Consider the following 15,459-nt stretch of genomic DNA (forward strand, 5'->3'; position numbering starts at 1 on the left):
GCTGGAAGGTTCTAGTTGCAGCAACATATGCGCAGCATTAACGAGCATTTCAGCGCAGTCACGTTCTACCCCCATGAAAATGAAAACCCGAAGAGGTCTGTCTCACCGACGGAGATGGCGCCGTCTATTCGTCGGATCGGGAGGCCCTCGGCGGCTGCTGCTCCCACTGGGAGAGGAGGACGACGAGCCTGGGCAGTGGGCCGCACAGACCGAGAACCCTGGCCGGGTCCTGATCAGGATCTGGCGGTAATGGAGGCCGAAGGCAGGCAGGCCCAGGAGGCTCACCTCTGCGGCATCCTCCCGCCGCTCCGTGGTTCTCATCCCCGCGCCGTCCGTCTGTGCCCTAGCGGGCGGAGCAGCGGGGGCGGGCGGGAGGATGCCGCGGAGGAGAGCCTTCTAGAGTGAAAGGGGGCGTCTGCTATGGTGGCATAAGGTGTCCAGGACCTAGCCACTGCGACATCCTCCCGTCCGCCCGCGCTGCTCCGCCGTCCGCAGGCCCGCCCCAGGAGGCTCACCTCTGCGGCATCCGCACGCCCGCTCCTTCTCATCCCCTTCGTTCGTCAGTTTGTGCCCTACTAGCGGTGCGTGCGGATGCCGCAGGGCAGCCTCCTGGGGTGAGACGGGGTTCTGCTTTGAGGGCAATTCCTCTGTAGGACCCGTCCGTTGCGGGGCAGCCTCGAGGGGGGAGACCGGGTTCTGCAGGCGGACTATTGGGAATGGCGCGCTTGAAATGGCTAAAAGTGCGCATGCGCACAATTTTGCATGCTCACAAGCGCATAAACCGCAGGCGGACTATTGTGGATAGCGCGCTTCAAATGTCTGGAAGTGCGCATGCGTACAATGTTACGCATGCGTACAAAGTACCTGCGGACTGCCAGGTGTTCTGACGCTTGACGCTCCAAGATAGAACACCACGGACGGGATCCTGGCACATACGGAACACCGGTCCACTCCCTACGCATGCGCTCTTCTGTGTTGAGGCTTCTCCCAGCCTACTTCCTGGATTTCAACACTGGATTTCAACGCACGCGTAGTACAGTATTTATATTATGCGCATTTCCTGGATTTTGACGCATGCGTTGTTTATGTCTGTTTGATCGGTGATAGGCACACCAGTTCAGTTGTTCTGGCCTGTTTACTTAATATTTCAATAATGATTTCGGTGACCAGCACACCTTCAGGACCTTGTATTGAGGTACTTTGTTCTTCGATATAGGGAAGTAATTCAGCAAGTTGGTTTCCTGCAAATTGAGTTCAGGCAATGCACTTTATAGTACTGTTTATAAAAGTTTAGTCCAGCTACTTGACATTTTCACATTTTAATCCAGGCACTTTTAGTACTGTTTATTATAGGTTCAACGGTTAGTGCCATTTTAGCTTGGCCAATTCAAATTTTGCAAACATAAAAGCTTTCTTACCACATCCAGGCAAGCCAGCAGTTAAATGGTACATGTGGTTACGTTCTTTCAGGAAATATTTAGTTGCTGTTGGTACAGATGACTTTGAACCAAACGCAAAGCTGCCATTCTGTACAGTCATTTGGGGTAAGAAGGGCAACAAGTGTTTATTAATTTGCCGGTAGTTCATCATTGTGCAGAATCTGCTGGTGATTGGGATGAGTTTGCGGAGGCTATTGCACGTTTGCAAAAGACATTTTCAAAGGAACCCAGTATTCTTCTGGAAAGGTTTTATTTCTTTAAAAGGAAGCAAGCTGCAGATTAATCTGTTGAAGAGTTAATTTCTGCCTTGAGACATTTAGCTTCCACATGTAATTTTGGTGCATCATTAGACATTTCCTTGCGTGATCAATTTGTGTATAGCTGTTATTCAAGAAAAGTTTAGGAAAGGTTGCTTCCCTGTAGAGATCCAACTTTAAATGAAGTCTTAGATTTGGCAAAAAGTATAGAACGTTCTATTGTTTCTACAAGTGCCATGGCAATGGATAGCTCTACATTGTCTTCTATAGCTATTAATTCACTTAAGGAGCAGGTTGATTCAGTCCAGCTCAAGCTTAATAGATATGTTAAAAGTTACCCTATGAAAAATAATTATTTTTGTTACAGGTGTGGTTTGTGAGAAAACAGTGCTGATTGCAGATGCCCCCTGACTTTTTGCTCCCATTTTTCACTTTCTACTGGTGTTTTCCTGACTCTGATGTTGCCCAGGGTACTGCTAACCAGTTTCAGTGCCTGTGCTCTGTGTAAAATGAATATGCAAATTAGGCTAATTATAATTGGCTAAGTCAACATACCTAAAAGTCCCTAGTATATGGTAGGACATGTAGGTTTAGGGACCCCAGCATAGGTGGTGCCCCCATAGGTGCACTGCTGAGGTACCCAGTGTCATTTTAAAAGCAGGCCTGCCTTACTTGCTGCTTTTAAATTAAAGTTACATGCAAATTCGACTTTGGAAATAAAAATACTTCCAAAATCTTAAACAACCTTATTGTTACATATAAGTCACCCCTAACGTGTGCCCTATGAGCCCTTAGGGCTGGGTGCCATGTAACTATAAGCAGGGACCTTATAAAAATAGTTTTATAAGCCCTAGTGAGGTAAAACAGCCAAACTCGTTTTTCCCTCATTGTAGTGAATGGCCTCCATTTAATTTAATTTATGAAGTCCCCTTAAGTATCAGATACCTTAAGTTTGGTATCAAATTAATTGTTATAATAAATCCCACAACTTACAATTGTTGAACTTAATATAACTTGTTCAGGTAAACAGTTTTAAACATTACCTGAAAAGTTGCCAACTTCAGCCCTGCAGTGTTTTGGTGCTTTGCTCTGATTGGCCAGCCTCTGTCAGCCTGGCCATGCTGCCTTGATGAGGTGTGAAGTGGACTGGCTCAACACAAAGAGATGTGCCTGAGGGAGGAGATCTTCCCTCAGCAGACGGGGAAGCAGGAAGGGAAGAGGACTGCCAAACTGGTCTTCAAAGACAGGAAAGGACATTTGGAGCAACCCAGCACCTCCCTCACATCCTGCAAACCAAGATAATTAGGTGCCTCTCTGATTAGATTAGGAGAGGGTAGGAGAAGAGTGTGTTTAAGATTGTTATCCACAACATTGGGTGGGCTCAGCCAGATGTAACCTTCAAAAATAATTTTTAGCCATGATGGATTTTTGAGGAACGTTGCTCCCTGGGGTTGATTTTTGACACACTTCCCAGGAAGTGGCCATCACAGGGGGAAGGACCCTGCACCTGATTGGAGGACCAGAACCCCCCCTGTTTTTCACCCAGGAGCAAGGATAATACTGGAAGACCTGCACCCACACCTCAGATCCTTACCAGGAAGAACTACAGGAGAAGAAGGACTGTCTGCTGGACCCCTGACCTGCACCGGGACACTGCACTCTGGAGGACTGCACCAGCTGCACACTTGGACTTCACCACAAGAAGGACTTTGCCTGGCTTCAACTGGTTCAAGGAGGGACTCGCTGTTTGCTACAGGTGAAAAACTGCTAACGAGAGTCCCCTCCACCAACTCCTGAAGAAAACTGACCAGCTGACCACTGTCCAGTGGCTTTTTGGGAGTTTGCACCAGGTGAATTCTGGGAGTTGTAGTCTGCTCCCTCAAGGAGCATCTCAGAGCTTCTGGAACCTTGGGGTGAGCTGTGGACCTCAAAAGAACCTTAAAGAACATTTGGAAGAAGATCCAGAAGTTTGGAGAAGTTTGGAGAACTTTAAAAAAAAAAGCTCCATAAAGGGACCCACCCGCCACAGCAACTCTAGCCAGCTTGCCTCAACAACGACCCGGCCTGACTTGCAGGTTCGTCTCGGTGAAGAAAATCTCCAAAAAAGTACCTAAGTCCGAACGTAGGAAGTTGACCGGGACCTCCCAGGCAGTGTATCCGAAGAGGGCTCCAGGGACATCGGATCAAGATTCAGGTTTTCCCCGGTCCAAGGATTTTCACCCCGAAAAAAACGACTATGTCCGAAGGTGAAAATTTTCACCGAGGGCTCTGGCGACAGGTATCCGAGGAAGAGTTCCAGGAGGTCGGATTGGACGGGCGACTTGGTCCCGCTGAAGAAAATCTCCAGAAAAACGACTAAGTCCTAAGGTAAACTTTTGACTGAGGCCTCCCGCGGGCTGTAGCCGAGCAGAGCTCCATCGCGGTTGGCCTTAAACTTTGACTTTGCCCCGGTAAAGGTGCGACCAGATGATCAAATTGTGGCTATTCGTTTCTAAGCGCTAAAAAGTATTAATTCTTTAAAAATTCATATCTCTGATTTCCCTTATCCGATCTTATTAATCTTGGTGTCATTTTAAAGGAAATAATATAATCTATTATTATAAATTGGTGTTAGATTGTTATTGTGTTTTGTGTTTTACTCATTTACTGTTTTGTGATTTTTAAATGCTTTACACGTATGTCCCCTAAGTTAAGCCTTGTTACTTGTTGCCAAACTACCAAGGGTTGAGCTGGGTTTAATTTATAGAGACCTAACTGGACCTAAGTGGAGGTAAGTGGCCTATTGCTAAGTGTAGGTACTTACCTGCCCTTACCAATAACCCATTTTCCAACATGGCTCAAAGTCACATTTGAGTAATTTTCAGCTTTGTCCAGCTATGGGTAAGCTTTCCACAAAATGCAAGAAAATTGGGCACTGTCATGCTGTGTGTAGGATGGGCAAAGGGGTAATGAAAGTTCACAGTGTTGAAGTGCCAGTTGAAGAGGTGCCTTGTGATTTGTCCTATTAATTTGTTAATACTAAATTGGAGGACAAGATCAAGGACCCTGTTTGTCTGGTTAAACTGGGGGATGTTATTACTATTCAAACAATGTTTCACTCGGGTGCCCCTATCACCATATTTCTGATACTTTATTCAATTTACATTGGAAAGATTCTGTGATATTGAGAGAATCTAATGTACATTCTAAGGCGTATGGTGACCAAGACATTGACATGGTGGGATATTTTGAACAACAAATTGTTTGTTTAGGTCAGCAAGCACTAACAAAAGGTTTATGTAGCAGTTAAAGATTGGCATATTATAGGGTGGAGAGACCTAGCAAAATTAGGTCTTATGTTAGTCCCAGGGTCTGATTCCCCTGTCCAAATTTCTGATATTTCCCTTCCTTCTGTACAGTTGTCAAATTTATCTTCTCAGGATAGTATATTGAAATCTTATCCTGATTTATTTAGTGACAACATTGGTTGCATAAAAAAATATGTTTATTCTTTTAAGCTTCAAAGCAAATTGGCGCCCATTGCACATAAATTGCTTTCTGTTCCGTTAAGCATCGGAGATGAATTGAAAATGTTATTGGATAAAATGCTGAAGGATGGTGTTATCAAGGAGGCTGGTCCATTGGAATGTGTAAGTCCTATTGTTATTGTGCGGTAAAAGGACAATAGCATTAGGCTCCGTGCTGACCTTCGTAGCCTCAACAAAAACATTATCTGTGAATCTCATCCTTTACCTAAAATACAGGAACTGTTAGCAAATATTGGTACTGCTAAGCATTTTTCGTTATTGGATCTCAAGTCTGCTTACCATCAAATTCCTCTTGATGACATGTCACAGGATTTGACTACATTTGTCACCCCTTTTGAAACTTTTAAATTTACTAGATTACCTTTTGGATTTGCTTCGGCGGCTCATGTCTTTCAGAGGTTGATGGATACAGTGTTGGATGGTACTGTTGGAGTCCAGGCTTTTCAGGATGATTTTCTTGGGTTCGCAAATAGTGTCTCTGAACATAACGGAATTCTAGCTAAGGTGTTTGGCCGATTCAGAGAGTTTGGTATTACTCCTCGCGCTGACAAATGTACATTTAATGTTCAGAATTTTGACTACTTGGGGCATAGCATTAGTCCAGAAGGTATTTCTCCAAAGTTTTCACTTATTAAGACTATTCAGGATGCACAACCTCCCAGAGATAAAGATACTCTGAGGTCGTTTTTAGGTTTAAGTGAATATTATTTACACTTTGTTAAGGGGTATGCTTACATTGCACAACCATTAAGAAATTTACTCAAAAAAGGGTCTAAGTATGTTTGGACCAAAGATTTGGATGAATTGTTCACTACGCTGAAGAACATGATAGTGACTGCACCAGCACTATCGCCTTTTGCTGCAGGCAAAAAGTGTATTATCACTGTGGATGCCAGTCAGATTGGGTTAGGAGCAGTGTTGTCACAGTTTGACCAGGGTAATGAGAGCACTGTTGCTTTTGCTTCACGTTCCCTTTCTAATGCTGAATCACATTACAGTACTGTTGAGCGTGAACCATTAGCATGTTCATGGGCAGTACAGAGGTTTACAAATTGTATCTGGGGTGTGAAGTTTGACTTATTCACTGATCATAAGCCATTACATAATCTCTTGAATGGGAATGGTTCTGGTAGAGCATCTTCTCGCTTAGTGAGATTACTTTCAAAGTTGCAGAAGTTTGGGTCATAGCCGCACAAGAAGACAAAACTTTGGTAGATATTAAAGCTTTCCTAGATAAAGGCTGGCCAAAAGAAAGAAATGTTGATGCTAGTTTGCATTGTTACTTGCAAGTTTCTGATGAGTTATCTATTGTTGATGGGGTATTATTACGTGGTGATCGTAGTATTCCCCCCATTGTTGTTAAGGGATTTCCTCATTAGAGAGGCACATAAGGGACATTTAGGTGTTAGCACTACTTGCAAGACTCTCAAGCAGTTTTATTGGTGGCCAGGTTTGGAGTCTCAGGTGGCAAAATTTGTTAATGTATGTACAAATTGTCTGATTTCGGATAAACATTGGAAATCTTTTGCCACTCTTTTTTTCAATGTTCCTTTGCCACAAGAAGCTTGGCAGAAGGTAGTGTTAGATTTTGCTGGACCTTTTGTAACACTTCCAGTTTCACAGAGGTATATGATGGTTTTGGTTGCCTATTTTCCAAAGTGGGTATATGTAGGTGTTACTTCTATTCCTAACACTGATTCTACTATAACATTTTTATCTACAAAAAAATTCATTTGAAGGAGCACCTAAGGAAATAGTAACCGACAATGGCACACATTTTGTTTCACACAAAATGAAGGAGTTTATCGAAAAACAGCAGATGAAGCATATTAGGGTTGCGTTATATTCTCCTTCCGCTAATGGTCTGTTGGAGAGTATGAGCAAATTTCTCAAAGAGGGGGTTCAGACTGGTTTGGCAAGTGGGGTTGATGTTAAAACATTTGTAAAACAGAAAATGTGTTCATATTTAATCACTCCCCAAAGTAATACAGGGGTGTGTCCATTCGTACTTTTACGTATAAGGTTTCCAAGGTGTGCCATATGTCCATACTGGATGAGGAAGTTCAACAAGAACAGGTTAGAAGATTTCTCTGAACTAAAGACAACAGTGTTAAAGAATCAAGTTCGGTCACAGGAATAATTTAATAGGAAACACAGAATTAAGGTTGTTAATTTTATGGTGGGTGATTGGGTACTTGTGAAAGTTCCTACGAGAGTGAGAAAAGGTTATTCAAAATTAATGTCTCCTGTATGGTTGAGAAAGTGTCAAAAGGTTGAGTGTTGGTGAAGAATCAAGGTTGGTGGAGTAAAAGAGATCTTATCAAAATCACTCCTGTTCAAGCAAGTAAAATTTTAGCAGCCATGGATTTTGATGCTTTGTCAAGTTTCGCGTTTATTGAGGTCTAACAAACTAGTTGTGGTAGTTGCAGTTCTGATGCTTGTGTGTCTGATTTTGAAGATGTTTCAGAGAATTAAGTTTTGTCATCTTCTTCTGCAGATAGTAATCAGGCGCTACATCAAACAGGTTTTGCAATTGAGTTGCCTAGCTCTGTTAGTGCAAAATGTAATGTTGGAATGCCTATCAAGTTTAAGGACTTCTATGTTTCATGATTTATTTATTTATTTTTATTTTTATTATATTATTTAACTTTTATTTAAAAAAGCGAGAAGGTGTTGTAGTGTGAGTCTTGTGCTCTATGATGTAATTAGTTCTGTGCCAAATGATAAAATTAGTTCTGTGCCTGAGCGAATTCGTGTTCTGAGTGTGCTCAAGGCTGTAGTCAAGTTATTAGTTATTTTGGTGTCAATTTGTTCATGTTCAAAAAGTGCCTTGTGTAATTACAATGTTCAATGTGGCACATGTATTGTTTAACTTTGTGTGTGTTTTGAACAGATTCATGGTATGGTTGTCTTCGGATAAATCAGTTGAGACTTTATCCAAAAGACTGCAGCAGCACGTGTTGCGGGCTCATTTTATTTATATGAAAAAAAAAACTTTGTCTACGGATCTGTTCGTATTCCTGTGGAATTATTACTTCACTTGGGAGTCTACATCTACAACAATTAGTGTCTTAGTGGGTGAGTTAGTTTCTATGTGGGTCTTTGAGTGGGTGTGTGAGAGTTTCAGTGGGTCTGTGAGTGGATGTGTGTGAGTCTGAGTGGGTCTGTGAGCTTGAGGATATGAGTGGGGCTGTAAGTTGGTGCACAAGGGCATGAGTGGGTCTGTGAGTGAGTGTGTAAGGGTCTGAGTGGGTGTGTAAGTGGGTGAAAGAGAAATTGAGAGAGAGAGAAAGAGAATGAGAGGGAAAGAGAGAGATAGAGATAGAACGTTTTTAGACTTAGGTGAATGATATACTTTGAATGAGATATTTCTAGAAGTATTGAAAAGAAAAATGCATTTGTCAACTAAAAAGAGTGAGATCACCTTTGATTATGAACCTTTTGAAGTTGAAAACAAATGAAAGTAGAGAAATGACCAGAGAAACACCTGGACTAAAACCCTCAACTTGCAGTGTGAGGGTCTGTAACGTTAACTATTATTCCACAGGTTACTCCTTACTTTGCTGTGAAGTAATTGCATGGAGAGACCATTGTATTGACTATCTCTCTCTCTCTTCCATTCCATTATGGGATGGAAGAGAGAGAGAGAGAGTGATAGGACTGCGGAAGAGTCTCAAGGCCACCGCAGTCCTAGCCAGCTCCCAGCATACTGCGGTAGCCAGCATTGCTCCCACAAGCAGGGAGCTGCTTTAAATAGCAGCTCCCTGCTTGTGGAAGCGGTGTTTTCATCTGTTTCCCTGCATGCATATTTGATTCAATTTCTCAATAAACTCATTAGCTAACTGTTGGGTGCCATTCCACACAATAAACAAATCATCAATGTACCATACTCATAGTACAATACTTTCTGTGCAAGGAACCTACTCCTCCGCATGTCACGTCATGTGATTAAGACCTCAGTGTCCTTTTTGAACACACAGGTTTTTGTCCAAGGAGGGCAGCTGCATTCAAAACTATATAGGAAACCCACATCAGGTAATTCTATCCTGCATGTTAAGAGTCAACATCCACGTAGTCCGATTTAAAGTATACCTTATGGTGAAATGTTGCGCGTAAAAGAGAACTGATCTCTGCACTCTGATTTTGCAGAGGTGAGCAGTGAGGCAATTTGTAAGTTCAAACAAAGGGGCTATTCCACCAGTATTTTGGGCCAGACAACCGAGAGGGTGGCATGCGTTGACAGACAACAGCTTCTAGTACAATGACTAGACAGAAAAGATAACAAACAGGGACGGTCAGGCTTGTTACTGGGTTTTTGAAGGATGAAGTCACACTTATGAAGATTCTGAAAAAGAATTGCCACCTATTGTTGATCCACCATGTTTTAGGGTCCAGATTATCGTCAGTGTCCCTAGTAACATGCAGGAGAAGCACCACTATAAAGGATCTTTTGGTCCACAGCCATTATGTGGACAAACAGATTGAATCAAAATTAATAAGGGTATTTTTTCCTTGTCTACAATGTAAGGCATGTAAATGAAGTACTACAGTGAAGGAATATCAGACTGCAGACAGACGAGGCAGGATGTTGTTCACAAAGCTGTTGAATTGCAATTCCAATTTTGTGATATATTTCTTGATATGCCCATGTGACAGTACGTATGTTGGGTCTCAGTTGGCTCCCCACCTCCTGTGTCACTGGGATGGGCCCCGGGGGATGTGGTCCCCTGGGATGAAATTGGCCCTGGTGAGAGGACCACAAGCCCACCTCTTGAAAAAAACCCATATATTTAGGCCAAGCTCCAGGGGAGGGAGCCCCCCTCCCACCCAAAAGAATAAATGCAGAAAGCCGGGTCCCGGTGGATGGGGCCCATAGGGCTGACATCAGCCTGGGGAGGGGTCCCTATGGCCCCACTCCTCAAGAAAAAATGTTCAGGTCGGGCCCTGGGTGATGGGCACCCCTGGGCCGATCGGCACCCTTGCCATGCACTGCTAACTATCCCAGAGATTACAGCAGTCATGACAACTTCTATAACGTCCCTAAAACTATAAATGAAACATTAGCAGTAAAATTTTGGGAGAAAAAGCTGTGCATGGCGATGGTGCGAGTTATAGTTACCTTAGCACGTGAGTCATAGTTACTTGAAAGAACTCTAACTATAACTGCTGAATTTCTATGGTTTTGTACAAGTTAATTCAGAACCTAACTATGATGTCCCTGTAACATTTTCATTGGGAAAAAAAAAACAAACAAAAAAAAATATATATATATATATATACACACACATATATACATATATATATCAGGACTCACCCAAAGGAAAACACACATTCCATCCAAAAAAATGAGTGCCCAACAGGGGGTCAGGTCCATTTTGTCAGGAAGGCTGACCCCCTAACAATTTCACTTACTAGTTTTTTATAACACACAAATAATGCCCTCCCCGGGGGGGGGGGGGTTGTCCCATTCACCATGAAGGGCGACTACCCCAAACACTGGTCCCTGGTGCTTCTTGAGATCAAAGGATGATTTTTGGATTTTGGAAATTAGTTTGATACTGGAAAATGCCCAAAACGCCCAATAGCTCCCCCAACAATAAAGGTTTGCATAAGCAGTGAAAAATGTATTCTGTGATATTGGGTATGTGGCAAGGTGAAGTAATACTGACTTTTTTTTGTTACAGCCTTTGGGGAACCTGCAGATTCACAAAAAAATTATGTTTTTGTTCATTTACTGTTGCACACATCTCACGGGGCACACACACACCAACTGATTTAGATTTGGAACAATACGTCTGGCTTTTCCATGAAGTACAGAGTTTTAGATGGAAAGTTTTAGTCAGTCAGACGATATTGCGTTTTGGTGAATAACACCACCCCAGGCCCTAGCTCGGCTTATGGAGGACAGCTCTGAGGCAGGATCAGAGTCTGAGACAGCATATACTGAGACAGGATCTGTGGGAGAGAATAATGGAGCTGACTCTGAAAGCGATTTTTCAGTCAGCAGAGTTCCTCGGACAACTCATCTTCTAGAGATTCTGGGAGACATGATGACGCCAGTTGTGCGGTCCTTCTGCAAGCACAGACTGTGGACCAACCAAGAGAGTAGGCAAGTGAGGCAGGAGGCACAGACAGAGTGCTCTCTTGGCAGCCCCCCAATTTAATTCAGCCCCAAATTTCACCTTCACTAGCAGCGCTGGATGCTAAGTCGAAATTTACTTGATCGAATTATGCAGCAAACAAATGTGCATGCTGAACAATTTCTGAGGGAGCATAAAGGCACTCTAGGGACTCATTCTAGGGCACACAAGTGGATTCCCACTCCACTTCGGGAGTTGAAGATATTTATGGGCCTTACGCTCCAAATGGAGTTACTGTACAACCCAACCCTGCAGTCTTACTGATCTACTTGCACGGTTTGGGTAACCATCGTCTTCGCACCGAAAATTAGTAGATGGTTTTTTGCCATTGCAGCATATGCTGCATTTTAATGAGAATTCTGCTGCATTGACCTGGGACCATCCAGATCATGACTGTTTATTCAAAATTTGGCCTGTCATGGAAGATTTGTCTGCCAGGTGTCTAGAGATTTAAACTCCTGGAAAGAGTATAGCCATCAATCAGTTATTGATCCTGTACAAAGGGTGGGTGCTGTTCTGGCAGTAGATTGCGAGGAAAAGAACTCTCTATGGCATCAAGTTGTACATGATGGGTGAAAGCTCTACTGGCTATGTGTACAGCTTGTGAGTGTAAACCGGGAAGAGCTCTACTCTAAAGCCTGTAGGTTGCCCTTCCATGCTAGGAGTCACAGGAAAGATTGCATGGGAGCTTGTACAGCCACTCCTTCACAAAGGTTATAACCTTTATGTGGACAATTTCTATACAGGAGTAGAGCTGTTCAGTGGGCTGTACAAAGCTGGCACTGTGGCATGTGGTACAATTCGTTGTTGCCAGAAAGGATTCTCGCAGGAGCTTGTTTGTAAAAAAAACTCTAGAAATCCAGGGCACTGTGTTACGTTCTAAAGAACTGCTCACAGTCAGGTTCTCAGAAAGGCAAGATTTGTACATGATCACTACAATTCATAACGAGATTGCTTCCCCGTCACGGTTTTGGGTCAGATGGTTGAAGTGCACAAGACCACCTGTATACTTGATTACAGCAACTACATGAGCAGACTGGACAAGAATGACCAGGCTCTTCAGCCACACAATGTGAGTCATAAAAATTGCACTTGCTATAATAAACTGACTTGCTTATGGCCTGCTCGACACCTTTATCCACTGTCAGAACGTGGTAGGTGTTCTGCTCACCAATTGACAAGTGCAGTATAGTCCCCACACTGCACATAATAGTGGAAGGAACATAAGCCACTTTGTCACAAAGTACCCTGTGTGGCAAAATTGTAAAGGCTTGACTAGATTTTGAGGTGCTTTTTAGGGAACTTATGTACACAACAGAAGGACCACCATGGTTGCCTACTAGAACCAGAGTAAATGTAATGAGTCTAACAAATGTCCTGTGGGACTTCTTTACCAACACTTCTTTAAGTATCAGGACAATATACATTTCAGTATGTATCAAAATTAATGTGGATGACGCAGTGCCCTGACAGGGACATATGTATACAACAACATAGAACAAGACAGTGAACAGATTTCAAGGTTGTATAAGATTTTATATCAAACAAACATACGCAGAAGTCCTGTCAGTTCATATGTGGTACCTCCTGGCGAACCATAAAATGTTTTGAAAGCAACCTAGGGAAGTGATGGCGACATTTGGACGTATATTTCATGCCAACACATTATAAAGGTGTGGTTTTCCAGAGTGTCATGCCAGCACAATGCAAAGGTGTGCTTTTCCTGAGTACTCCATTTACCTCTACAAGACTGTCTAACGAACTGAGTGGCCTGTTTCACATTGTTGGCTTTATCTAGGAATACTCTTGTATGTGTAGGTGTGAGCACTTTCTCCACACAATACAAAGGTGTACTTTTCCTGAATAATTTGTTTACCCCTCTGGAACTGTCTGATTTACTGAGTGGCCCAGTATATATTGTAAACTCTAGGCCTGATTTAGATGTTAGTGGTAACCGTGCCGCTGTTGCTTTTTCATCGGATTTCCCATCTGCCCTATTTAGATGTTGGTGGGACCATCAACGAAAGACAGCCACAGTCCCAGGCTTGGGATCCCACGTCGACGGAGTAATGGGAAAACAATGGCTGGCGGCGAGACTGCAGCCACTGTTCCCAGTGAGCAGATTCCGATTTGCCCTCCCGCCACGCCTGCTAATGCGGGAATATCTACAACCCAAGGCTAGCAGATTGGGGGGGAAAGGGTGTGAAAAACGTCCTTCTCCCCCATTTTCTTTGACCTTTTCCATAGGAATACAACTGGAGGACCAGTGCCAAAGCTGCTGACACCTGAGCACGAAGGACACCGACCCCGTTCCCTCTGATCACGAAGGTGACCAGTACATGGGACATGTGCACAAAGGGGTGAGACTTTACCGTCGAACACGACCCAACAGTTAACATACAGGTAAGTATTTTTTTTTTCTTAGGGTTGGAAAATGTGTTGACATAGGTTGTCCCGTACACTGTATGCAACACACCGATATCAACACATATATTCAAAGGGACACTCCCCCTTCATCACTAAACTGCTGCTTTCGCACTGCTGGTACATCAGGAACATCAAATCAGGTTGGTGGTATACCGCCAGCTGGATAGCAGCAGAGTCCAATAGGTCAGCAAAGGGAAACCGTAGTGGGGGCGGTTTGTTTCCCAACTGCTAACACCTAAATACGGCGGGTGGGAGAATGCCAAAATGACGGTCTATTTGTGCCTGCTGCTGACACTGCTTGCCATTAATACCACCAACATCTGAATCAGGCCTTCTGTCTTGAAGCATTCTTGCAAATATTGCATAGAGAATGCTTATTGAAGGTCCTCAGATTCCACGGTTTCTAGAAAGTTTAGTCAGATGACTTTTGTTCTGATGAGACACCAAGACTACCAAGGCTAACTATAGGTTGAAACGTCAACATTCTCTCCCTAAGTTGCTTTCAAAACATGTTATGATTCACCAGGAGTTAACATATACGAACAGACAGGATCTCCACTTATGTCTGTTTGATATAAAATTCTATGCAACCTTGGGATATGTTCAGTGTCTTGTTCTATGGTGTTGTAAATATACAAGTTCAGTGTCAGCTTTGCGGTAATATCTATGGGGGTCATTACAACATTGGCGGCAAAAGGCGCTTACCACCGTGCAGAAGACCGCCAATACACCGCGGCGGCGGCAGTAGTCCGCCACAGCTATTATGACACACATCTCGGAAGCCGCCGAAATTCAGACACCCACACAACTCCGCCACACCAAAGGTCAGTGTTAAACTGGCGAAAACAAAACCTCCACCTCCACGCCAACAGAAACACACCCATGCTATTACGACCCACGAATCCACGCGGCGGTCTTTCAACCGCGGTATTCCATTGGCGGTACACACCGCCGCGCTCAAAATACACACACATCTCCAAAACACCGTCACATTGGACAATTCAAAATACACACACCTGATACACATACACACACCACTCCCACTCACCCAACACAATATAAAACACACCCACATCACCCACAAACCCCTACGACCACAATTTCGAGACGAAGGCCAGAGAGACAGCACAGCCAAGACAACACCACCATACAGAGGCACACAACACCATCACCCACACCACATCCACGCACAAAACACCACACACCACTACACATCACCACACACATCAACACTCACACCACCCCACACATCACACACACCACCCCATGTCACGCCAAAGACACCCCCGCTTCTCCGAGGAGGAGCTCAGGGTCATGGTGGAGGAAATCATCTGGGTAGAGCCACAGCTATTTGGCTCACAGGTACAGCACACCTCCATAGCCAGGAAGATGGAGCTATGGCGAAGAATCGTGGACAGGGTCAACGCCGTGGGACAGCACCCAAGAAATAGGGAGGACATCAGGAAGAGGTGGAACGACTTACGGGGGAAGGTGCGTTCAACGGTCTCCAGGCACAACATCGCGGTTCAGCGGACTGGCGGTGGACCCCCACCTCCTCCCCCACAACTAACAACATGGGAGGAGCAAGTCTTGACCATCATGCATCCTGAAGGCCTCGGAGGAGTCGGTGGAGGATGGGACACTGGTAAGTCAAATCTTAACTATCATA

General features: G+C 43.9%; 1 long non-coding RNA gene across 1 annotated transcript in view; it reads left to right on the forward strand.

Annotated features, from left to right (window-relative positions):
• Window positions 1-871: 871 nt before the first annotated feature.
• Window positions 872-15,459, forward strand: part of LOC138282310 (uncharacterized) — a 39,574-nt gene continuing 24,986 nt past the window's right edge. Inside the window, exon 1 of the long non-coding RNA XR_011200911.1 lies at window positions 872-1,195. This is a non-coding gene — a long non-coding RNA (uncharacterized lncRNA). The remainder of the gene's footprint in view (window positions 1,196-15,459) is intronic.

The sequence above is a fragment of the Pleurodeles waltl genome, chromosome 2_2 (genome assembly GCF_031143425.1).
Source record: "Pleurodeles waltl isolate 20211129_DDA chromosome 2_2, aPleWal1.hap1.20221129, whole genome shotgun sequence".
NCBI lineage: Eukaryota > Metazoa > Chordata > Amphibia > Caudata > Salamandridae > Pleurodeles > Pleurodeles waltl.